At 36.3% G+C, this 24202-nt stretch overlaps 2 long non-coding RNA genes across 3 annotated transcripts; one reads left to right on the forward strand and one right to left on the reverse strand.

Moving 5' to 3' along the window:
• The first annotated feature begins 1619 nt into the window (after positions 1-1619).
• On the forward strand, positions 1620-5030 carry LOC137745689 (uncharacterized). Of its 2 annotated transcripts, XR_015954518.1 has the most exons (4): positions 1620-2474; positions 2655-2710; positions 2809-3901; positions 4709-5030. It is a non-coding gene; the product is annotated as an uncharacterized LOC137745689 (long non-coding RNA). The 2 variants fall into 2 exon arrangements; XR_015954517.1 differs by having other exon boundaries at positions 1625-2474; positions 2809-5030.
• A 16697-nt stretch (positions 5031-21727) lies between these two features.
• On the reverse strand, positions 21728-23925 carry LOC148692193 (uncharacterized). The gene is made up of 3 exons (XR_015953982.1): positions 22983-23925; positions 22232-22321; positions 21728-22005 (listed from the first exon to the last, which is right to left on the reverse strand). It is a non-coding gene; the product is annotated as an uncharacterized LOC148692193 (long non-coding RNA).
• Between the last annotated feature and the right edge of the window lie 277 nt (positions 23926-24202).

Raw genomic sequence — 24202 nt, forward strand, 5'->3', positions numbered from 1 at the left:
TCTTGAAGAAAGTTAAGATGAAGTTAGAAAATGGCACGCACTACAAAAAATTTGAGCTTTGGGTATAATACAAAGGGCACAATTGAGAAGGTTGTGTCTGTTTGACCACCAAAAAGCTTAAACAATTCCCATTTCATAGAGGGCACCATCTATTGTGTCCAATTTTAAAAAAAGAAGACACAAAACAATAATGGACACGGAAACCGTGCCGAATGGGGTCAAATGATAACTTCTTTTTTTTTTTTTTTTTTTTTTTTTTTTTTTTCTGAAAATGGGCAAAAAAAACTTTTTGTGTCTATAAAAATTGTTTGTCAACAACACTTTATGTGTTTTTTCATTTGTCTTGACCTCTAGCAGACCAAAAAATTAAATTTATAAAATTGTGGTAAATAATGGTATGAAGCTGTTTATTACTATGCAGTGTTATGGCTTCAAAATATGTTAGCAATACTATTGTTCAAAATCATTTTGGGCGACAACCGAACCTCAGATCTGTTACTTACAAGTAAATAAGAATACCACTACACCGTAGTGCTAAGTGGCATGCTTTATATTTACAACAGATCATTTCCATATGCAATGAATGTTTGTTAGATTCATATCTTTTTGAACTGCTTTTTAGATTGTTAGCAGGTTTGTTTTGATACTAGGTGATATGGTTTTTGACATTATCATAAGTGTTTTTTTTTTTTTACTGTAATAAAAGTCCTTCTTGCAGTGACACATTACCAACAATTGTGCCCTTAGGGTCATCGGTCTCCATGCAAAAGTTGATCGGTCTTTAGATATACAAATGAGTTGATAATTATAAATTCCTTTTTTTGACACAAATATTAGAAATTGTGTCCAGTCAATATAAATAAATAATAAATCACTGTATGTTCCATTGGGTCTTCAGATAGACAATATATCTTAGTAATTAAAAATTATTTTTTATGACACAAATGTTCGAAATTGTGTCTAGGAAATATTAATAAATAATAAATCACTATATAGCAAATGAATATGTTGGCACAATTATGGATTTGTGCGTTTCTTCTTTGGTGGCTTTAGGGGGTGTCTTCAATTGAGAATTTGAGAGATTTTAATGGATTTATAAATCCATGGATTTTTATGGAGTTCAATTGATTTGTAGAGATTCCGTATAAAATTTTGATTCAATTTCCTCGAAATCTCATGAGGAGAGGTGAGTTTTGTGGATGCTTAAAATACACTACGAAATCTCTCCAATTCCCTCTAATTCTTCAACTTTCTCAAATTCTTTAAAATCAATTTCTAATTGAATACACCTTGAATGTTATAAACTTCTTTAAAATCTTAATTGAATACACCCAGATTTCTAAGGATTTTAATAAACTATCTTAAAATTCTAATTGAATACAACTTGAATTTTAGAGAATCACTTAAAATCCTGATTGAATACCCCTGGATTCATTAAAAGAATTAAAATCTTTCAAAATCCCAATTGAATTCACCTAGCAATGGAATTTTTTTATTAATTTGCAATGACACTATTATTGTAATTGTGTCCTACAATTTAATGTATTTAAAACAAAGGTAGATTTCTTGTGCCCTTTGTTTAAAATAATGTCTTAAACAAAACGCTTTCCTCAATCTTCACGCCTCACTATCTCCTCATTTCCTTCATTCTGCATCTCTGTGTTTCCCCATTCGAACCCAACCTCTCTTCAATTCCTCCGCCTTTCGTCTCTCTCTGGCTCTCCCTTTCCCAATCGAAATGAGCCACTCTTCAACCCTAGGCTCTCTCTCTCTCTATATATTTTTTCGAATTTTGCTATTTCCCTCTCTCTCTGTCTCTCTCGCCTCTCATCTCAATTCTCAAGTCACGCAAAAATAGAATTTGCAAATCCTTCCCCTTCAAATCTCACACACACTGCGAATAGGTGGGTCTCAACTCAAGTCTTTAGTCGAGTACACACATTCTCACAGACTCTGCAAATCCAACTCCTTCACACATAATTTGCAAATCAGTCGGCCTCAACTCTCATCTCATCCCCAGTTCCCCTTCAGTTCAGTGCCCGCATAATGTGATTCCTTCCTCTCCACTTCATTCCAGGTAAAATGGTAACAATTTAGAACTTGTAATGCTTAATTTAGTTAATAATTTGTGATTAATTTTAGGGTTAGGGTTCGTTTGAAACACAAGGGAACTGAGCTTTTTTCTCTTTTGGGTTATAATCAAAAGGGGATTTGATCTGGTTCAGATTCAAACAGACCCATTTTTGCTTCGAATGGAAAGTGACCTGTTGTATATGTACTAATTAATTTATTAGCCAATGGTATATTTGGCTTTGGAAAGCTGCTATTCAGTTTGAAGCTTCTATATGTGACATGCTTTTTCGTATTTTTTACTATGCATTTGAGGGTTTCTTGTTTCTTGATGTTACTTGGTTGATATAAGCAGCACGGATGAGTACTGGAAGAGGCAAGATGCAGCACAAGTTATGGCTTTAGTTAAGTAGACAACTACCAATTTCAATCATTTGAGCAAGTCATTGATACGTCCTACTGTTGGTTTTTTTAATAAATACTTTTCCTCCCTTCGTAATGTTTATGGTTTTCCCTGAGCTTATAAAGTTTAACAGAACAAACAACTCATGAGAATAAATTGGTGGCAATTTTTGTGCTTGCAGTTAGTTTGGGAAGGACTTGGGCTTGGAGGGGGAGTTGCTGTTGGAAACTGGAACGGGTATATTGGTTTTCATGAAAAGCTCATGTCTTTGTTTGCAATTTTAACCAAAGTTTGATACTTCTCTAACTTCATTTTCTATATTATTGGCGCTCTAGGGAGAAGGATAAGAATAAAGTTCTTCTTGGATTAGGCGGTGGACATTATGCTCCTCGGCATATAGATATTGTTCTATAAGTTATAGTCACTTTACAGTTCATCCATTTTCTTTCAAATGTATAGCATTGATTTCTTAGTGGCAATGTGGCATGGCATCCAGCTTTATTCTTTGTTTCCTTCTATGTGTGGTTTGATGCATAACTTATTAACTGTGAACTGAACCTCTTTATTTTGATTGATCGTGTCAAAGTAAATATGGTAAATAAGTCTGCTATAAATGAATGGGATTACTAGACTACAGATGATACTTTCTTCATCCCGTTCGGAACTTCGAGCTTCTGCTTCCTCCTTCCTTTTCTCTGTCTCTGCAGCTTCTGTAACACCCATAAGTCCTGCATTACCCTCCCAGCCCCTTCTTGCTTCCTCTTCCATCTCTATCAAATGAACTGGCACTGGTAGTACTTTGATCTATTATTGTCAAATTGCTCTGGTACTGGAAGTGGCAAATGATTTATTTGTTTAAGTCTCTTCCAAATTTTCTCCTAATCTTCCCTTTATAGTTAATTTTATTTCCAACTAGCTTTTGTATGCTCTCGTCAAATTGCTTGATATGATGTTGTTAATTTCCAACTAGCTTTCAGCTTTGGCAAACTATATGTAAACTATAAGAAAGCTAGTATTTAGCAACTGTAAGAATCCAGCTACAATTCATTGTTGTGACTTATGAAATTCCTATTACCTTACTCTTGCTAAGGGTGTTGATATCAGATATATTCATCTGTTTCCTTAATTTGAGTTTTATTTTTAATGGGTTAAACAAATAATGATGAGAATTGAATTTGTAAGTAAAGTACTTGTTTGGCGTGTTTGTGATGTTATAGGAAGCAGGGTCTAAGATAAATTTGTAGAACTTTGAAAGGAAGATGGGTTAAGCGTTTATGGTTTTTGTAATTCCAAATTTCAAATTTGTTTTATTCTATTTCTGAATATGTAGTTTTAACATTTTTTTTAAGGGTACAATGCATGTTAATTCTAAGAAGAGGAGATTTGAATTTGTAAAGTGCAGGTCTCCAATTGCTCCGCTCTCATAGTGTAAGTACATCTCTACAGATCTTTATTTCCTCAATTATATTCGACTTTGTTATGTTGGGTTCCCAAGTTAAAGATCTTATACTATCTATTTGTAGCTTTCTAAAGTTTGGAATTTTCTTGATATGTGCTTACATGGTGCTTAACTTGGTTTGTGCTTACTTTCCGTTTCATGGTTGTAGGCTGTTTTCATTTTATGAAAATTTAAATTTTTGAATTTACTCAATCCAGTTTCAGTTTTTTAAATTTTGATTTTTTTTATATTTAATTCTTGCTGGCACAATTATAATGTAAGTGTCAATATGGCTGGAAAAGGTCTTCTGATAAAGTAGTCAGAAATAGGCACAAATAGTGGTATGCCTGTTTGAGCACCAAACAGTATATTGTGCTCTTTTAGTAAAGGTGACGCCCATAAGGGGCACAAATGCAAATATAGTTGCTGCACTGTTGCTATTGGTCTATGGGCACATATGTTGGTGCTCTTTGGCCTCAAAGGGCACATATAATTTATTGTGTGTAGTGCTCGTATTTTTTGTAGTGATGAGGCTTTCCAATGCTACCATTGCTTTAGAGAAATAAAGTGAAATTCAGAAAGCTCTTTTGATATATTCCAGATGTTAATTTATGCGCAGTATTACTGAAACTTACAGGTCTACTGGGGCAACTTGTTTAGATTTCTAAATTTTCAGACTTTAACAGAAGTTCGTTAATGTTGTACTGGCAATACTGCTATACGGTTGGCTTTTTTAGCCTTTTGTTTACTTCTTGATTAATGTTTCGTTAGTTGATTTTCGAACGTTGTTGTTTCAGTGTTTCCATGTTCCATTGTGGCTCAGTATGTCCATGGAGCATATGCGAATTAGGCAGTTGATCAGAGGACTCTGCTCTCCCTTTACACTCAAGTTTGAATTTTCTTAATTACTGTAGAGATGAAAGGTTTTGTATAACCTTGTGTATCAGATTTTCTAGAAGTTGTTCCAAAGTCGAAGCTTTCAATTTCTACATTCTACGAAAACACAGGCGCTACATACTTTTTAAGGTAGGGATCTTGGGATCACAAGTTCAACTCAAGGTGTAAACATCATCACATATAACCAATCAATTTAATGTCAGCATCAAATTAAGACCTTGACTACTTTCCCTCGCCATATATGTTGGATTCATATAAATCATCACCTAGAAACTCCTTCAGAGACTGATTGACTTTAACTAATTAAGATGAAAAATGGGCGTATGCATCTGTAATTCTCGCCTCCAAACTTTTTAATCTGTCGGACACTTACTAGTTGCAAAGACACATGAGTTGGTCATGTCAAAATTGCATTTCTTGAATTCATTTTATGCACATTCTTGCATTCCAAAAATGGCGAAAATGTCAATTATTACGTTTTTCAAACTCCAGATTAATACAATGTATTTTCTTCTTAATCTGACTTTCCATTGCCCTATGCATATGGAGAAGGAGTCTTTAATTACCGTTCATTACCAAGAGGATAGGAATGGTCTGGATTAACATGATCATCAAAAAGCTGTGTGGGATTTGATATCAAGACTCAATCAAGCTAATCAAAATTATTAAGTGATTTTCATTTCATAAGAAAAAGGGCAAGCCTTGGCGCAACGGAAAGTTTACTTTTTTGTGACTGAAATGTCATGGGTTTAAGTCGTGAAAATATTCTATTTGCAAAGCAAGGGTAAAGCTGCCTACGATAGACATTCCCTCCCGACCCTTGCAAAGCAGGGCACCTTGTTGGCTTGTTTGTGTTCGCCCTTTTTTTCATTTCATATGAAGGATAGGCATAAAAAAAAGGCTGGAATCTTAGAGTGTCTTTCCAGTATTCTATACATATCAAATTCATTATGTAATTAAGTTTTAATAAATTCATATGATCATCAAATTACTCTATGTCACCAGTTAAGTCCCATCAATTTCGTCCCGATACCATGTAACAAAATAAGTTCCAATAAATCCACGAATTAAACTCAATGGTCTCAGACTCTCAGCCTATGTATATATACAAACATGCATCTTTTTGTTTACGTGGGTTTTTTTTTTCTTTTTAATTTCAAAATGATCCCTTATCATATCCTATCAAAAATGCGTCCCTACGAAGTTGAAGTTCACGGTGTTAAAGTAACGGTAAGTGTAGTGTCCGGAAATGCTCGTTTGATTGATGAAAAATTATTATGGTTGAAGTCGCAGAAGCATAGTAACCGAGTTCTGGGGATTGAACTTAAGTTTTCTAACATCTCTCGAAAAGCCAACATGTTGCTTGTTTGTACTGAAAGTCGTTGCTTGATTATCCCAAGGCTTGATGAGTTGCTCATGCGTTCTTACCCAAAATATGTTTCTCATTCTGGACTCGGAAGGCTTCTTTCTGATCAGAGTGACTGCTTCGTGGGCACAAATATTAGTAGCTATGTATTAGTACTTCTGCACTGACAGATATGATAAAGAATACGGCGGTTGAATTGGGTTACTTGGCGGCTATGGTGCTGAAGAAACCGAGTCTCCAAAAGAAAGGACTATATGAGTGGGCAGGTGAAATTGGTGTTGATGTTAAGCCATTGACTGGGGCTTTTCCCGACACGAATTCCGAAGTTTTACTGAGGAAGAGATCAAGAATGCAGTTCATGATGTTCATGCTTCCTGTCTTGTTGGGAACAAGCTTCTGGGGATGCTTTAATTTTTTTCATACTTGCTTTTTTGGCAAGATTATCTATCTGTATGCACTAGTCCTATTTCCAATAATCAGATCATGAGAAAAAGGAATAAGAACCTTTTGGATTGCTTTAATGCGTTTGTTTTATATATTCTCTCTTCTCCAACTTATGATTTGTATTTTTGTTTGTTGCACTGGATTATCTCGAACTGGATTAAATTTAGAAATTAAACTAGACTAGTTTAGTTTAGATTAAAGTGAAATAATTTAATGTAACGTTTGGTGCATTGTTGGACTAATAATAAAAATTAATTCTCTTTCTCTTTTTCTTTTTCTTTCTCTTTTTTCTAGGAAACTCCATGCTCTTGAAAACAAAGGGAACTACACATATAAGACTATCTCCAACTATTGGGCTAAAAGTCAAATTTTTTAACAGGAAAATTTAGCTTTTAACCCATAAACAGTTTTTTTGCTCCAACCCTTCTGATCTAAAATTTTAGCCCAAGATTATTAAAGAATGAACTTAGGCTAATTTTTTTTTTCTTAAATTATTATTAAAAAAAAAATTATGTAGACTATCGTAAATTAATTTGATGAACATTTTAATCTAAAAATATTTAAATTTCGATAGATATTGAAAAATCACTAAATCTTTCCACAAAGCAAGTCAACTTTCACCAATCTTTCAACTGTCACCAAACTTTCAACTTTCACAAACCGTTCAACTTTCAACTTTCACCCAACCTTCAACTTTCACCAATCTTTCAACTTTCATCAATCATCATTTATATAAACACATGTTCAATATCAGTTGATCACACAATCTTTCTGACACACCCCGATCGAGATCAGGGCATGCTGGCCGTCACACGAAGGTGACGTAACCATGTGCACGTGCGGAAGCTAATAAAGTAGTAATATAAAAAGTACGAATAATTAAAAACTAGCATACAAGGTACTAATACAAGTGCTAGCGTAAGTGAGACGCTAAATTCAGAGCATTTCTACAGCAGTCCAAAAGAAAAGATGCAACAATAGTACACCCAAAGGTGACCCTACGCTGGTGAATGTCTGTCAGAAAAGCCGGGAGAACCCTCTGGGAAACCACCGAACCTGCTAAGCAACTAGAACCTGGAGGGACGCAAAACAAAAGCGTGAGTGGGAAAAAACAAAGCTTTTCGAAAACCATTAAGAAAAATACATTTTAACCCCTCGCCGTAAAACCTGTATACTTCCCAGAAAATAAATATACGTATAGTATACATGTCAAACATGCTCAATAATATGCCATATCGAAACCTCATAATGATATGCAAGTGCTCAGGTATAATCATATCAATATCATGTAATCTGACAGCCGGAGTCACCTAACGTGACCTGTACGGCTGCATCTAGAGCTCAAATCTCAAACTCAATAACTGAACCTGCCCACGAGTCGGAACCACCTAAAGTGGTATGTACGACAGGCTTGGGTGTAACATATATATACGCTCTAGTGCTACGATCACGTGAAGGCTGGGCGACTAATCGCGGGTCACCTACGAGTCGGAACCACCTAAAGTGGTCTGTACGACAGGACTGTGCACCTAACTTGGATCCAAGCTGAGCGTGTGGTGCGGGAGGTGAACATCATGTGAAGGACTGTGCCCTACTCTGGGCGGGAGCACTAACACCGGGGGTGCAGGTTATGAGCTCTCTAAGTATCTCAAACTGCTACGGAATATAAACATAAATACCACTTACCTGGCACTTACCTGTGCGTCCACAACACCTAATATGCATATGTATATATATATGCAACTATTAACATAACCAACGATGCATGAATGACGATAATGTAATGCATGGCATAAACTAATAAACATTTATTCAATTTCTGGGAAAATATAGTATATAGGTATATACGGAAAACCAAAAGCCCACTCACTGATAAGTGGAAGGGTCGTAGCCCCCCTGCCTCGAGTGACCGCGCTCGTCCTCAGGATACGTATCACCTATATGCGAAATAACTATAAAAACGTTAATTTTAAAGCACATAACCAACTTCTCGTAACAACTTCTCATACATTGCTCAAATTGGACAAATGAATATACCAACGTACTCTACACAACCTCAGGATCACACCCAAATTTTTAGAAAAATTTTCCACCGCCGCACGCGCCCCCACAGGCCGGCCACGCGCAGGCACGTGCCCCCAAGGGCCGGCCACGTGCAGGCACTTGCCTGGCACGCTGACGGCGTCAGAATATTCCGTTAGTTCTAACAGATTCCGTCAACGGCGTCAGGAATATTCCGTCACCTTCTCCGGCGAGCCTCCGGCGACGTCACCGGCGCCGGAAACTGGAAAAACCTGCAATTCGTGTTTTCTCACTCGTTTTTCAACCGTTTTTCGTGATTCTTGCACCAAAATGACACCTAGAACTAGGAGAACACGACCCAACAACTTTTAAGAGTTAAAACTTACGAAATCTCACCTGTCACCAACCTCCAAAACCGGCCAAGTTCGAACAGGGCGATCCCGACGTCCAAATTCGTCCAACGAGTTACTCCGGGACTCCTGGGAACCTCACCAAGTCATCTACGGGCTTCAAAATCCCAAAAACGTGGTGAAATAAGTTTGCATGAATAGTACCCCAAACGGACCTCGTGAAATCTACGTGAAAACGGTGGTTTTCTCACCTGAAAATGGTACAGCTGCACTCATTTCTGCCCCACGAGCTCGAATGTGGTCCTGGTTCCTTCGATATGTGGGTGAATCGTGTACTTGTGTGTGTGTCCGTACGTTTTCAGAAGAAGGAAGAAGGAATGGGGTTCTCGGGGGGAAAGACAGAGAAAGGGACAGAGAGACAGTGAGAGTGTGTGTGTGTGTGTGTGGCCCAACACATGCCAACACCACACAAACAACCAAACAACATAACAAAAACAAACTAGGGGCAAAAGGGTCATTTCGCACGTACGTTTTAATAACCTCGGGACGGGATGTCACACTTTCAACCTTCAATCATCCTCTATATTCACCAATCTTTCAACTTTCAAAGCATTTATGTAATAATTTTAAGTGTACTATGTTGATATTTTCTAGTAATAAATTTAAGTGACTTCTTGTGCAAAGTATTTTGTCTGGTATGTTGGATAAATTATTGAATGAATGTTGAATTATTGAAGGCATTTATTCTACATCAAAGTGTGGAATAATAAGTACAATAATTATTGAAGGCATCTAGATTAATAGAAACAATAATTAATAAGCCATAAATTTAATACACACGACAATTAATAAAATATATGAACTTAATATAAATGACAATTAATAAACCATATAAACCACATAAACTTAATGCAATCGATAATTCATACACTACATAAACTTAATAGTGATATTCACCATCTTGACTTGGTGATGGTGGTGGACTTGGGGTGTATGGTTGAGATGATTTACATTTTGAAATATACTCCTTGTGGTATAGTTTCTTAAAATTTCATTTTGCTTACCACGTAAGAACTTCTTCTCTTTGGAGTGGTATTTGTTGAGGTCATCCATCATGAAATTAATTTCAAACCTATCTTGCTCCCTATCTCCTTCTTCCTTCAGTTGCAAACGCATTCAGGCCGTTTGTTTTTGGCGAGCGCTATGGGTTTCGCTCAATCTTGCAATTACAGTAGCAATGTGTCAACTCATCGGATCTTGGGACTTCCCTTTTCTCTTTGCTTCCTTTTACTTATCTCTTTCCGGGGGCCTTGCAAAAGAAGGAGTTGGGGTCATTTCATCGACACCTTCATCTCCGACATTTGTCGATGCGGCTCCATTTTGAAATAATTTTTCCCATTGTTGATCCGCATCGGTTCCCCACCTTGGACAATCCTTGAGGACGTCCCAAGCATGTTGCAACTTAAAAACTTGATTTTTTGGTGTTAGTCTTGTCTTTTAAATTTCCATTGTGTTGTCACCCTATGCAAAAAATACATAAAAACAATTAGTTGCAAAATAATATTATGAACATGACAAATAAAATATCAAGAAAAAAACTCACAATTTATGTGGCGCTCCTTCCACTAGCCATGCCAACCACAGTTCTCTCCAAACTTCCTTTCCATAAAGTGCATGCTTTGTTGATAGTCTTCCACCAATCGTAAACACCACCACCGTCCCTCCTGCCGCCATTGTAGTTTTCATGAAACTTTTTAATGATTTTATCCCACAAAACCTTTTTATTTTGATTCGTGCCAACTGCACCATCTCTGTTAACAGAAACTCATGCCAAGCATAAAGCAACATCTTCCTCACAGGTCCAATTACGACCTCTAATATGCTTTCTTGCCATGTTGAACAATTTGGAAATGGAAAGAAATGGTAGAAAGAAAAATTGGAAGAATTGTAGGAGAAAATTGAGTTTTGTGTAAATGTTTGAACAAATACATAGGCATTTATAGAGTTTTTGGATGAATTTAGAGTTAAATAATTTTTTTAATTATTTTAGCTATTGGATTTAAATTTGGGCCTTTAGGTCTTTTTTTTTTACCTTTAGATTTGATTATATTTGATCTCAGCCGTTGGATTCAATGTATTTTAAAATAACATTTAAAAAAAAAAACAAAATGTGAATCTGGACCTTTGGATCAACCAACGGTCCAAAAATGCTAGCCGTTGGATGCAGAAAAGAGCCATTAGGCTCTGGGTTGTGGTTGACAATGGGCCCCCTGTCAGGAGCTAAAGGCTCACAGGCCGCGTGGGGTGAGTGGGCGAGTGAACGGGCTGAGAGTGGGGTAATTTTGGGTGAGTTCACGCATTTGTGGGCTAAATCTTGGGGGGTATTTGGCCTTGATTTGACATTTGGCTTGGGTTGGGTTGTGTTTTGGGGGGAAGGGGGAATAAGTGGGGTATTTTGGCTTTTAGCCCATGGTTGGGTGTAGTTTAATCATGCACCAAATGGATAAAATAAAATAAAAAAAAAATTGTGCCCCAAAATTTCCCTATCTAGAACCCTCTATCTCTTTCTCGAAAGTTGGAGAAGGAATTTGGTTTGCAGAGCATCCTTGGATTTGGTTATTTCCTTTTGGATTTAGGTTTTGCAGAGCTTCGAGCGAACTTGGTTTTGCAATTCGAATATGGGATTTGAAATTTGTGTCTGGGTTTTACGATTCCAATATGGGTTTTGCAATCCCAGCGAATATGGGTTTTCATTCATGTGAATTTGTGAAGATGTGCACATGTGTGTAGAGAGAGGACGATGCAGAGAAGATGAAGTTGTGGTTGCAAAGAAGATGAAGTTGTCGTTGCAGTGAGGACGCCAGCAGAGCAACGCAAGAAGCAGGTCTTAGCTAGTTCCGTGGTTTTCGGGACTCCCGCTGAGAACTATTAGCTCAAACACTGGACTAGACTAAGAGTTAGTCCAATCTAGTCCAATGAAACTTAGCAAGTCAAACAAACGGGGTCCTTACAAGCCTTTGCAAGGTTTTTCCTTTTCATCAATGTGAGACTCTTTTACTTCACATTCTCACACTCCCCTTCACACGTATGAGGGATTCACGTTTGCACGAATGGAGTGATGTGGAGCACGTGTGGGAGTTAGTCCAATCTAGTCCAATGAAACTTGCGAACGTAGTGATGTGGAGCACGTGTGGGAGTTAGTCCAATCTAGTCCAATGAAACTAAGCAAGTCAAACAAATGGGTCCTTACAAGCCTTTGCAAGGTTTTTCCTTTTCATCAATGTGGGACTTTTTTACTTCACAATCTCACACGCCCCCTCACAAGTATGGGGGATTCGCGATCACACAAACGGAGTGATGTGGAGCACGTATGACCGTTGTGCTTTACACGTGAGCCAACTAGGCTTTGATACCATGAAGAAAGTTAAGGTTTCACCATAAAACAAATTGACAATATGGGAAGTAGTCTAACCTTTTATAAGCCCTTACAAAGTTTTCTCCATTCATCAATGTGGGACTTTTTTACCTCACATTCTCACGCAACAAGTTAATATCACTTAATCCACTATTTTATTTTATTTTTAAACAGAAGTTCTAGCACAAGAAACAACACCAATCGAATAGGGCAGTCTTAAATTGCATTCAACACGGAACCAAAGATTTGTAGAAGCTCCAAAATTGAATGTTCTAATTTCTACATGAAATTAGTATATGCTAGTCTAAATCTGTTAGGCGGCAGTGTTAAATTTCAGGTAGACAAGCTGATGGCCCACTCCAACAACACTGATACTGTCCCCACTTGGCCACCTGCTCAATCCTTAGGAGTGAGGTTTTATCATAAAAGGTCTCGGTATTAGTTAGAATGGGGTAATTCTATTTAAACTCTTCTCTCCCTCTGTCCGATGCGAGACAATGGATTCCAACAGGCAAATTGGTAATGTTGTAGGATTCATTTTTGGATTACTTGATGGACCACTAAATCAAGCAATATTATTCGAAATTTCACCTCCAAACTTGTTAATCGAAATCTCGCCATATATGTTGCCATGAGGAGAAAAGTGGTCTGCATTCATATGATCATCACCTAGAAACTCCTTCAGAGGCTGATTGACTTTAGTTCTTTAAGAATCGAAATGAAAAATGGGTGTATGCATCTGTAATTTTCCCCTCCAAACATGTTAATCGGTCGGACACTTAGTTGCAAAGACACATGAGTTGGTCTTGTCAAAATTGCATTTCTTGAATTCATTTTATGCACATTCTCTCTTGCATTCCAAAAATGGCGGAAAATGTTAATTATTACGTTTTTCAAACTCCAGATTAACACAGTGTATTTTTTCTTAATCTGACTTTCCATTGCCATATGCATATGGAGAAGGAGTCTTTAATTACCGTTCATTATCAAGAGGATAGGAATGGTCTGGATTAACATGATCATAAAAAACCTGTGTGGGATTTGATATCAAGACTCAATCAAGCTAATCAAAATTATCAAGTGATTTTAATTTCATACGAAAGAGGGCGAGTCTTGGCACAACGGAAAGTTTGTTCTTTTGTGACCGAAAAGTCACAGGTTTCAGTAGTGAAAACATTATTTTTGCAAAGCAAGGGTAATGTTGAGTATGATAGATGTTTCTCCCGACCCTCGCAAAGCAGGGCACCTTGCTGGCTTGCGTTCACCATTTTTTTCATTTCATATGAAAGGATAGGCATAAAAAAAGACTGGAATCTTGAGTGTCTTTCCAGTATTCTATACATATCAAATTCATTATGTAATTAAATTTTAATAAATTGATATGATCATCTAATTACTCTGTGTCACCAGTTTAAGTCCCATCAATTTCGCCCCATACCATGTAACAAAATAAGTTCCAATAAATCCACCAATTAAACTCAAGGGTCTCAGAGCCTAGCTATATATATACGAACATGCATCTTTTCTCTTTACGTCCTGTTGATTTTTTTTTTCTTTGTTTATTTCAAAATGATCCCTTATCGCATACTATAAAAAATGCGTCCATACGAAGTTGAAGTTCACGGAGTTAAGGTAACGGTAAGTGTAGTGACGGGAAATGCTCGTTTGGTTGATGAGAAAATATTATGGTTGAAGTCGCCGTAGCAAAGGAACCGAGTTATGGGGACTGAACTCAAGTTTTCCATGTCTATAGCCAAAATGTTTCTTGTTTGTACCGACAGTCGTTGCTTGATTATCCCAAGGCTTGATGAGTTGCTCAATTATTCTTACCGAAAAGATGTTTTCTCAATCTGGACTTGGAAGACTTCTTTCTGATCAGAGTGACTGATTCGTGGGCATGAATATTAGTCGCTATATTAGCTGTTCTAGCACTTCTGCACTGACATGTATGATACAGAATACGGCAGTTGAATTGGGTTACTTGGCGGCTATGGTACTGAAGAAGCCGAGTCTTGAAAAGAAGGGACTATATGAGTTGGCAGATGAAATTGGTGTTGATGTTAAGCCCTTGACTGGGGCCTTTCCCGACTTGAATTCCGAAGTTTTTAGCAAGGAAGAGATCAAGAATGCAGTTCATGATGTTTATGGTTCCTATCTTGTTGGGAACAAGATTTTGGCATGCTTAAATTTTTGGGTTATTATGCAAAATGATCTCTGAGATTTGCATGACCAATAGAAATGGTCACTGAGATTTGCATGATCAATAGAAATGGTATTGAAAATCAATATAAATGGTTCATGAGATTGTCCACCATCCATGATTTTGGTCATTCTATTAAAAAGGATTTTGGGCAATTTTCAAAGCTTTGTAATTCAATCGTTTCTTAACCAAATTCGATCCATAATATATCAAAATGAAGATAGGAAAGTATAAAATAAGATTATACCTACTTGGAAGCCCAATGGTTGCCTGAGATGGCCGGAAAATAGCCTGAAAGGTGACTGGTCCGTAGGAAAATTGGAAAACTCGCCAAAAACTGGGTAAACTTTACACGTTCAGAACTTCTTCAATACTCAACTAAATCGAGTGATTCAAAAATAAAAATAATACTTCCTGACGAGACGAAGAGAATGGTACCTTTTTCGAAGGCTAGCCGTGGTTTGGTTGGACAACGACTCAAAATTGGTTAACCATTTTCGATTTAGCCACTTTTGAGTAGTTTTCCGGCCAAACCACGGCTAGTTATCAGTAAATAAAGATACCATCCTCTTTTCCTCGTCGAGAAGTATGATTTTCATTTTTGAATGACTCGATTTCGTTGAGTATTGAAGAAGTTATGAACATTTAAAGTTTACCCAGTTTCCACCGAGTTTGCCAGTTTTCTCTCTAACCAGTCACCTTTCAGCCTATTTTTTGGCCATCTCTGGCAATCATTGGGATTCTAAATAGGTATAATCTTGTTCTACACTTTCTTATCTTCGTTTTGATACATTATGGGTTGAATTTGGTTAAGAATCGATTGAGTTATGAAGCTTTGAAAATTGCCCAAAGAGTTTTTAACGGAATGACCAAATTCATGAATGGTGGACAATCTCAGGGACCATTTCTATTGATCATGCAAATCTCAGGAACCATTTTGTATAATAACCCTTAATTTTTCCATGCTTGCGTAGCAAGAGTATCTGTATGCACCAGTCCTATTTGCAATAATGAGATTATGATACAAAGGAATAAGAACCTTTGAGAGAGTTAAAATGGTTTTGTTTTATATCTTTTCTAGCTTCTCCAACTTTTTTTTTTTTTTTTTTTTGGTCAAGGAAGAGAATTTATTCAAACAAACACACAGTACACAAACTTACAACCGAACAAAGGCCCAACAACACCTATAAATAACCAAAAAAGGCCTAAAAAAAAAACATATACATAAAAAAGCCCAAAGGCCTAAAAACGAAAGAACATTCAAGAAGCATCCACCACCAATCCGAGGAGCTTCCAGCTAGCTGATTCTCCAACCACCGTTGATTATAGAGTCTTCCTCACTGATTGTGTGAGATCTTCAGTTTTAAGCACTTTTGGTGGCACCAGCCCTAGCTTAGGCTGGGGTCGATTGCTGGGTCATCTTCTCCCTCTTATCCTTCTACTCTTCCTGCATCTACTGCTAGTTCTCCCAAATTTTCAATTCGGCCAATCCAATTCCTCAACCCCCGAAGGTTTTCCTCTTCCTGGCCGTTCCTTGCTTCGATTTCCAGCCATGTTCTTTGTGGAGTTCGTGTGTAGAGTTTTGGTGCTCTCACCGGCTTGGGTGTTTCCAATACCACCATGTTCTTCTTAGTGTCTGTCGTTTCCAGCAGTGTTGCTCGGGAATTTTTCTGAGCTTCACACAGGTGGTTGGCCTCTTTCGTTTGGGTGCCGATTACCTCTTGCTTATGGCTGTGCGCAGGAAATGAGTAAGCTTCTCCAACTTATGATTTGTACTGTTACATCTATTATTTTGTTTCGATAGCAAGTTCCGCACAACCAGTGTAGAATCCTTTCCTTTTAGGTGGGGTTTGAGGTAGATGCTCTCTGTCCTACATCGTCAGTCATCCTAGTCGGACAACTTAATATCACTTAATCCACTATTTTATTTCATTTTTAAACAGAAGTTCTAGCAAAAGAAACAATACAGATCGATTGAGGCGGGGCTGAAATCACATTCAACATGGGATCAAAGATTTGTAGAAGTTCCAAAATTGAATGTCTTGGTTTTTACATGACATCAAAACATTGGTAATGTTTTAGGATTCATTTTTGGATCATGCATTTGCAATATGAGGATTTGGGTTTTGTATATTTTGTATGGCATTCAGAATTTTGCTAGCTCTTCATAGTAATGATACTTTATACACGAAAAAAATTAAAAGCACTTTCGGAACATGTATATCCTTTACTAAGGAAACGTTGATCTCGTTTGGCAAGGCATGTTAAAGTAAGGGTAAAGTATAAAAAAACTATCTCAACTACTGGTGTCACGATACTTTCATACCTCATCTTTTTTAAATGGAAATGTTATACCTCATCTTACGAATTTGTGTCAATGGCATACCTCCTTCAATTTTTCTGTTAAGTGCTAACGTGGCTAGATACGGGGACCACTCACTAATCCAACTGGATTAAAATATAATTAAAAATTAAAAATTTTTTAAAAAAATTTATATTAAATCTCTCTCCCCTATCTCTCTCGCCTCTTTCTTCTCTCCATCCCCAAAACCCATTCCCACCCAACCACCCCCCCCCCCCCCCCCGACCCCTTCCTACCCGTCCCCCCCTTAACCTTCCTCCACCACCCTCTCTCTCTCGCCTCTTTTTTTTCTCTATCTGGACACCCACCTGCATCCTTCAAACCCTTCCCACCCGTCCCCCCCCCCCCCAACCTTCCTCCCCTTCACCCTTTCTTCCCCTCGCTCCCTATCTTCCCCAAACTCAAAACCAGAACCACCCAACCCAGATCCCACCCCGCTCCAAACTCAAAACTAGAACCACCCAACCCAGATCCCACCCCGCTCCCGTCTTCTCCGTCTTCCCCGAATGGTTTGGACCACACCCAGATCCTACAATCCGTCAACCCGGTGTACAACGTCCCGTCGTTCGACACTGCCAACGCATTCACGACGTCCTCATGTGCCTTGACTGGCTCGACGCAGCGGAGATCCGAGTCCCGCCAAATCTTCAGGCTCGACGCAGCGGAGATCCAGGGCATTTCTCGTGGCCCGATGCGGCATAGAAGAGGTTGTGGTTGACGGCGAGGCAGGTGATTAAGAGGGAGGGGTGGCGGGGCAGGAGAGTGGCGAAGCAAAGGTGGGATACGGAGAGGTTGATGGGCTCTAGATGGGAGAGTTTTTGGAGGGAAAGGTTGTGCAGAGAAGATGGGAGCGGGGCGATGAAAGGGTGAGGGGGAGGAAGGTTGGGAAGGATGCGTGGGAAAGGGTGGGAAGGTTTTGGGGATGCATGTGGGTGTCCAGAGAGAAAGATAAGAGAGGCGAGAGAGAGGGTGGATCCATAATTTTATATATAAAAAAAAAATTATTTTTTATTTTTTAATTATTAAAAAATATATTTAATTATATTTTAATCCAATTGGATTAGTGAGTGGCCCCAGTATCTAGCCACGTCAGCACTTAACAGAAAAATTAACAGAAAAACTGACGGATGTATGACATTGGTACAAATTCGTAAGATGAGGTATGAAAGTATCGTGACACCAATAGTTGATGTAGTTTTTTGTACTTGACCCTAAAAGTAAAGGTGAATGCTTTTTATATTTGTATTGGATTAGACATGAATGAAACTTCACCCTTCTCATCCAATCACGTTAGAGAGGATTGGAATTAATAATTTTGTTCTTGAGCAATATAATACCAACCAATAAGTTGCTCATAATCCTACCATTTTAAAATTTAAGTTTTTCATTTCTTGCTTGAATACTTTGAAAATAGTATCTTCATGTGTGCCACTTGTGTAGTGAATTGATCGAATCACACTCATGTTTGTGCCAATACGATGGTGATGCCATGGTGAGAGAAAATACACTCGTAGTTGGCAGGGATATGTTAAATTCTGTGGTTGAAATTTTTACTTTTTCCAAAAGTATCCAACCATTTGTATTATAACACTTGGTGTATCAGATCGTATTTCCAGTATACTGAAAATTTTCTTGACTATGAGAAGCTTTACTAAGGTAGTGAAGAAACCTAATTTCGAAAAAATGTGGATTAGTGAAGTTGGCAAGTGAAGTTGGTTTTAATATTAAGTCAGCTGCTGCAGGCACAGCCCTAGGGGGAAGGAGGTCAAATCTTGTACACCCAAAACAAGTATGGCTTCTTTATGGTCCCAATAAGTGTTTGACACATTTTTAGAGAAAATTAGAATTAGATGTCTAATTTTAGACTTTTGTAGACCAAACATTTATGTTTTTTGAGTTTTTGATTAAGCATTTGAAACATTTGATTAAGATACTCAGACTTGAACTACTTCAGATTAATTGAAATTAATTTACATTTAAATATCTGCTATTTATTTTAAATAATTTCAAGTATATTTAAGTCTAAAAATTTTAACTTTTTAAATCTAAATGTACACCCAAGCCAAATGGAAACGAACCTACATTAAATGAAAAATGAAAACGTACCAACTCCAAATTAAAACGTACCCAATTATAAACTATATTAAAATGAATATTCATCTTTTTGGATTGTTTAAAAATATGTTTGATTCATACACAATGCTCTAGATAATCTTGTTTTTTTGGTAGATAAGCCTTTGGAACAACTTTTAGTTGATTAGAGAAAAATCCTTATTATTGTAGATAATGCTAAATAATAACGATAAATCATAGAATTTTGAATTAACAAAAAGGTTATTATCTGTTGCTTAATGACTCTTTCTAGAAAAAAAAAATTAATTTAAATAATTTAAACTTTTACATTGTTAACGACTCTTTCTATATAAAAAAAAAAATTAATTAAAGTAATTCCTCATTATTAGGACAAAAAGTAATAAAACTTATGTTTTAAAAACAAACGTACCAAAAATTCAAACGTACCAAAACTAACTGTACCAAAAATTCAAATGTACCAAGAAGCCAAATGGACCAAAAATTCAAATGTACCAAGTAACTAAATGTACCATTATAATCAAACGTACCTATCAACGAGTTTTGTTACATTCTATTTAATTAACTAAAATAACTATTTTAATAAAAAAAATAAAAAAATTCTTAAATCATCATAATAAGATATGCATAAAAATAGGAGGAAAAAAGGGAATGCCAACGTGAATAAACTTCTAATGAAATAAAATTAAAGTACCAAAATTGTAGGAAAAATGTTTAATCAAATTTGTAAAAGTAATAGATGTTTAGTCTATGACATTTAAAAACGAGACGTCTAATTCAAAACGTCCCTATTAAATTTATGGCAACAACACTAAGAAAAGTTAAGATAATAAATACGTGTCAATTACTTATTAAGGCCACAAAAAGATCACACCTATTTTAGATGTAGAAGAATTGGTCTCAAGTGGAAGTTGCATTGTTCCTGCTTGGAATGCCAATGCTTCATCTGAGTAACTGATCAAGTATGCAATTCATGATGATTATGCTCCCCACCTTATTGGCAAGAAGCCCAAAAAGGCATGCTTTAATCAGTTCGCAGAGCTTTTAGGCATGAAAATGGGGGCTTATGTCTCTTTCTTTTCCAACAACACTACAATCATACCAATCATTCTTTTTTCTCCAACAATATTCAATGCCTTACTACTGTTTGTCTGCTTTTGCACATGATTTTTCATGTAAATTTATAGCAAGTTCTTGACAAAGAACTAAAGGTCAGTTTAAAATGAAAAATCATGAGTAGTAAGGAAAAAGAAAAATAAATGAGTTTCTTAATTAAAAGATAGAGCTCTCTTTTATCAAATTCCCATCATTATAGCAATAGTGTTATAGAAATAAGAATTTAAAGTGCATGATTCTTAAATAAAGGAATTAAACTTGCCTAAAATATTGTAGAAGGCCTAAGTTAAAATGTCACAATAGTTGTCCGATTCCAATAGGGCAACGAACAAAACATCCAAGACATATGATCCCACTTAACTAGTTAGCTTTTAATTAGCTCTTGTCTAGTAATATTTTTCTTGGTCTCAAATTTTTATCTCCCTTTACTATTCCCAAAATTGAAAGTTTCATTCTCCAAGTGACATTGATGCTAAAATTACTGACGACGGTTTAGTAATTGAGTAAGAGACAACTTAATTGGGGCAAGAAGACGGATTTTGTATCAGATCAGATGAGTAATGCTAGGAAACTTAATTTGTGAATAAAGTTTTGTAAACTAAATGACATGGAAGCAGGGCCAACCTAGGCCTAGTGAGGGCAGGGCGACCATCCGAGGCCCAAAAAAAATTAGGGCATCAAAATTATTAATGTGGCATATTTATATACGTTTTCATAAAAGTATAAATTTATAAAATTTGGTTTTATTACAAAGAAATTTAACTAGAACTAGTGATTTTGTTGTTTGAAATTAATGAGGAGGTCTTGGATTCAAAACATCATGTGTGCTTATTTAAATTCCAATTTTTATAAATTTCTTTTCATAACAGTATAAATTTATAAAATTTGGCTAAATGATTAGAAGTTTAATTAGAAACAATGGTTTTTGTATTTAAAAATTAACGAGAGGTCCTAAGTTAGAAATGCTATGTGCATGTATTTTTTTTTTTTTTTTTTTTTTTTTTCAATTTTTACAATTTTTTGTTTGTTGTTAATTTATTTTTAATTACTAGATAGTAACTATCTAGGTTGCTATTTTGAAACATTCGTTCCAATTCAAGTCTAATCTTCAACAAAGGGTAATGTGTAGACTAAATTTTTAGACCAAATTTGCAAATCATATGACGTGTCATCAAAAGGTTTAATTTGATGCTCATTCATTCCTTATACATATTCTTAAAGACTTGAAAATATCATTATTTTTTTTAGTCCACTACAAAAAAAAAAAAAAAAAAAAAAAAAAAAAAAAAAAGTCCTTTTGGGACGGTAAAAACGCGTCGCAAAATCTACCAAAAGAGTCACAATAGGCCTTTTGCGACCGCAAGTAACGCGTCGCAATTACTATGCGTCGTAAATGTTGGTCGATTATATGCGACACTATGAGCGCATCGCAAATACTATTTACTATGGGCTTGTGACGGCAAGAAACGCGTCGCAAATAATTACCACTAGGTTTAAAAAAAATATTGGGCGTCAAATTGGACGCCAATGACATTATTTTTAACAACTTCAACAAAAAAATTCATGTGAAATTATACTACAGGTTCCAAACTAAAATGAAATTCAAATCAATGTTACAATTCATAATTTACAAAATGAAAAACACTTATTTGGAATCTTTGAGATTTGTAATGTATTTCATTTGGAGTAATTAAACATATATACATGGTTAGACATTTATATAGTCTATAATACTACATCAGACCAGTGCTTCTCTGTCGGACCCAGCAAGAGATCCCCTTGAGTGTTTTTCCTTCTAAACTTTATGCCTCTCCTCTTCATCTTCCAGTCTCTGTAGTTGACAAGAATTTACTACCACAAAAATGATAACAATAATGACAAAGGAACAAAAGTAACTTGCAGACCACTGATACAACTATAACAAACGGCACAACGCCAGCATTTGTATAATTACTTTCATAAGAACAATTTCAGTACCACTGATACATCTATAACTGAGCTTATAACCAGATGTCATATCAAGAAATGGAACTTAACCTAGAAATTTTATGTATTACCTGTTATAGTGGAATTTTGATGCAACTCATCCCAACAACATCTGATTTCACTCGACCTTAGCTGTAGCTTTTACCCAACCAAGCCAATTTCTAGGGAAAGAGGAACAAAATAAGGGGAAAAAACACAAGAAACAAAGATGGAGGGGTATAGAAGACACCAATTTATAACATAGATCAACCTTTTATACAGACCAAGTTATTACAGCAAAACAACACGAAAGTAGCTACCTTTCTTAAAGATAAATTAGTGGAGTAATTCTTAATGTAATAATAGAATTAATGGTCTAACATACATGAATCGGTAGAAGAAGCTCACGACAAACACATGATGGTTGAATGTGGATGATATCATAACACTTTGAAATATTTAAACCATGTCCAAACTAAATCAAACATCATTTACTGGTTTCTAGACAACTCACTTCAAAAGGTGGTGGCCATTCTTAAAAAACGAACTCAATTAACCCAACGTTTTAGTAAGTTATTAATCAGAAATATTAAAAGATACAGAGCAAATTAATGCATGACATTTATGTATGCAAGGAATGCAGAATCGTTTCTTCTTACACTTTTTGTGGCGAACTTGAGCAATTTTGTTAACTAATGACATAAACATAGATTTTTATACAAGTCACAACAAATGACAACATAAACATAGAATACCACTTCTGTATGCATACCAGATCAATTACATTATAAATCACAACATTAACAACAAATGACATAAACATAGAATTTACAAATTACTTACTTTCTTGGACTGCTTATTTACTTTTCTTTCTTCCTGCTTTGTGTGATCCTTTATGGCCCCAAGAAAATAACCTACTTACTCTCTTGCTTCTTCGCAAACCTTTCTCTATATCGATGTCATCAGAATGCCCCACTTCATCTTCTACCTTTAAACTACACCCCATTCCCACTTTTCTTAGAGGCCTGCTTTCCATTTTCTCCTCCATCTTGCTCGGATTTCGACTCATCATTCACCATTCCTTTCCAAACAGTTCTTCCCTTTTCCTCTACAAATCTCACATTTTCTGACCACTCCATGCTTCTTCACAAAAGCCTCACCATTGTCTCTGCATTCATCAATGCTTTCTTCCTCATCCTTCTCCAATTAATCCACCCCCAAATTTCTGCTTCTCTTGCTAATTGAGTCGCCAGTGCCATTAAAGAATAAACAAACAAAATCAAGCCAGCAAACTTCTTTGACTGGCTCCAATTACAAAAAATCCTTCAACAATATTAGCAATTAGTAATGAAATTGAACATAGAAAAGAAAAAAAAAAAAAAAAAACCCTAAACAACGGGAGAACTAATGGAAAATAGATAAGGCTGGAATTTGCGGAAAATGATGAAACAACACCAAGGAAAAACAAAAAATTCCTCAAATAATCTTATCGAATGAGAATGGATGAGGTTGAAATCAAATTTCTAGCAGCAAAAGAAAAAACTGAGAGATGACAAAAAATATCAGGGTTAGGGAAATGGGAGATTTGAGAGAGGAACAAGAAACATAAATCCTTAAATGGTTCAATTGTGTCTCAGCATCAGTGGTTGTGGCAAGAATGGCAAAGAAGGATCTATACTTTGAAGAGAGGGAGAAAGGCGAAGAACGAGAACGAGAGAGGCAGAGAGCGAGAGGGAGATGAGAACGTGCAGTTGTTTTTTTTTGTTTTTTCCTTCTACTTATTCACAACAGAGGTGTGTGCAACGGAACTTATTCCTATTGCAAACAACAGAGCGTCAAAGTTTAGCGCGCATAAAATAATGAAATTTAATAGTTATTGCTAGGGCCGCATCACGCGTCGTAAAAAAGGTGTCGCAATTACCATTTTTTTTTTGTAGTGGTCTTATATTGACGAGGTTGGTAAATAAGAAAAAACATCTCACGATTTATACAAAAATACTTTAAAAATTCAGATGGAAAACGAAACTCATAATCTATCTACTTGTAAGCATGAAGTTTTTTGG

The sequence above is a fragment of the Pyrus communis genome, chromosome 12 (assembly GCF_041283825.1).
Source record: "Pyrus communis isolate YQ-2024b chromosome 12, ASM4128382v1, whole genome shotgun sequence".
Lineage (NCBI taxonomy): Eukaryota > Viridiplantae > Streptophyta > Magnoliopsida > Rosales > Rosaceae > Pyrus > Pyrus communis.